Here is a 2962-nt window from a genome sequence, read left to right as displayed (position 1 = left end):
AGTCTGTCACTCTTTCCAGTGTTTGCCCATCTATTTGCCATGAACTGATGGGACCAGATACCATGACCTTAGTTTTCTGAATGCTGACTTTCAAGCCAGCTTTTTTCACTCTCCTCTTTCACTTTCATCAAGAGGCTTTTTAGTTCTTCCTCATCTTCTGCCATAAGGATGGTGTCATCTGCATATCTGAGGTTATTGATATTTCTCCTGGCAATCTTAATTCCAGCTTGTGCTTCATCTAGTCTGGCATTTCACATGATATACTCTGCATATAAGTTAAATAAGCAGGGTGACAATATACAGCCTTGACATACTCTTTTCCTGATTTGGAGCCAGTCTCTTGTTCCATGCCCAGTTCTAACAGTTGCTTCCTGACCTGCATACAGATTTCTCAGGAAGCAGGTCAGGTGATCTGGTATTCTCATCTCTTGAAGAATTTTCTACAATTTGTGGTGATCCACATGGTCAAAGGCTTTGGCATAGTCAATAATACAGAAGTAGATGTTTTTCTGGAACTCTCTTGCTTTTTTGATGATCCAATGGATGTTGGCAATTTAATTTCTGGTTCCTCTGCTTTTTCTAAACCCAGATCGAACATCTGAATGTTCAGGGTTCGTGTACTGTTGAAGCCTGGCTTGGAGAATTTTGAACATTACTTTGCTATCGTGTGAGATGAGTGCAATTGTGCAGTAGTTTGAACATTCTTTGCCATTGCCTTTCTTTGGGATTGGAATGAAAACTGACCATTTCCACTCCTGTGGCCACTGTTCAGTTTTCCAGATTTGCTGGCATATTGAGTGTAGTACTTTCACATCATCATTTTTTAGGGTTTGAAACAGCTCAACTGGAATTCCATCACCTCTACTAGCTTTATTCGTAGTGATGCTTCCTAAGGTCCACTTGACTTCTCATTCCAGGATGTCTGGCTCTAGGTGAGTGATCATACCATTATAATTATCTGAGAGGTGAAGATCTTTTTTGTATAGTTCTTCTGTGTATTCTTGCCACCTCTTCTTAATATCTTAATATCTTCTGCTTCTTTTAGGTCCATACGATTGCTGTCCTTTATTGTGCTCATTTTGCATGGAATGTTCCCTTCTTTTCTTGAAGGGATATCTAGTATTTCCTATTCTATTGTTTTCCTCTATTTCTTTGCATTTATCACTGAAGAAGTCTTTATTATCTCTCCTTGCTATTCTTTGGAACTAAGAACTCTGCATTCAAATGGGTATATTTTTTTCCTTTTCTTCTTTGTCTTTTGCTTCTCTTCTTTTCACAGCTATTTGTAAGGTCTCCTCAGAGAGCCATTTTGCTTATTTGCATTTCTTTTCCATTGGGATGGTCTTGATCCCTGCCTCCTGCCCAATGTCATGAACCTCCATCCATAGTTCTTCAGGCACTCGGTCTATCAAATCTAATCCCTTGCATCTATTTCTCACTTCCACTGTATAATTATAAGAGATTTGAGTTAGGTCATACTGAATGGTCTAGTGGTTTTCCCCACTTTCTTCAATTTATGTCTGAATTTGGCAATAAGGAGTTCATGATCTGAGCCACAGTCAGCTCCCGGTCTTGTTTTTACTGACTGTATAGAGCGTCTCCATCTTTGGCTGCAAATAATATAATCAATCTGATTTTGGTGTTGACCATCTGGTGATGTCCACGTGTAGAATCTTCTCTTGTGTTGTTGGAAGAGGGTGTTTGCTATGAGCAGTGCGTTCTCTTGGCAAAACTGTTAGCCTTTGCCCTGTTTCATTCTGTACTCCAAGGCCAAATTTGCCTGTTACTCCAGTTATTTCTTGACTTCCTACATTTGCATTCCAGTCCCCTATAATGAAAAGGACATCTTTTTTGGGTGTTAGTTCTAGAAGGTCTTGTAGATCTTCATAGAACCATCCAACTTCAGCTTCTTCAGCATTACTGGTCAGGGCATAGACTTGGATTACTGTGATATTGAATGATTTGCCTTGGAAATGAACAGAGATCATTCTGTCAGTTTTGAGATTGCATCCAAGTACTGCATTTTGGACTCTTTTGTTGACTATGATGGGTATTCCATTTCTTCTGAGTGATTCTTGCCCACAGTAGTAGATATAATGTCCATCTGAGTTAAATTCACCCATTTCAGTGGTTTTTAGTTCACTGATTCCTAAAATGTCAACATTCATTCTTGCCTTCTCCTGTTTGACCATTTCCAATTTGCCTTGATTCATGGACCTACCACTCCAGGTTCCTATGCAATACTGCCCTTTACAGCATTGGACTTTACTTCCAATACCAGTCACATCCACAACTGTTATTTTTGGCTCCATCTCTTCATTCTTTCTGGAGTTATTTCTCCACTGGTCTCCAGTAGCATATTGGGCACCTACCAATCTGGGGAGTTCATCTTTCAGTATATAGTATAGGAATTCCTGTTTTGTTGAAACATATAGTATAGGAATTCCTTTTTATCTTTGTCTACTATTTCATTTAACTGATTTGTATTCAATGAAAGAGACTGTGTAAGGTCTCTTACACAGTGTGAAGTGGGGGAAGGGCACTGAGATGTCCTTGATGGTCACAAGGCCTACTCTGCAAAAACAGAAGTGGGGGGAAAGTATATGGTCCTGGGACAAAATCATGTTAGGTCAAAGTCTGGTCAAGCAAAGCTTTTTTTTAAGGAAAGCTTCTTGAAAATGTGATATTTCGATTGGGGCAAGGTTTTAATAAGCAAAAGGGGAGGGAAGAACACCCCAGGAGAAAGACTGGCTGAAGATGGGAATGCAGGAGAGGACAAAGTCTGGTACAACCTGAATGCAGAAGATTTCAGAGAAGGTGGCAAGAAAAGGAGGTTGAAATAAGGACTGGTGTAAGGTCCCAGTGTTACAGGATGAGTTCCTTTGAGGTCAGTCTTTGTGTTTGATAATGAGATTTGAGAGTCTTAGATCCTCCCTGTGGTTTGACCCAGTTAATGGCTCAC

The sequence above is a fragment of the Bubalus bubalis genome, chromosome 23, assembly GCF_019923935.1.
Source record: "Bubalus bubalis isolate 160015118507 breed Murrah chromosome 23, NDDB_SH_1, whole genome shotgun sequence".
Lineage (NCBI taxonomy): Eukaryota > Metazoa > Chordata > Mammalia > Artiodactyla > Bovidae > Bubalus > Bubalus bubalis.
Note: the sequence above shows the minus strand (reverse complement) of the source record.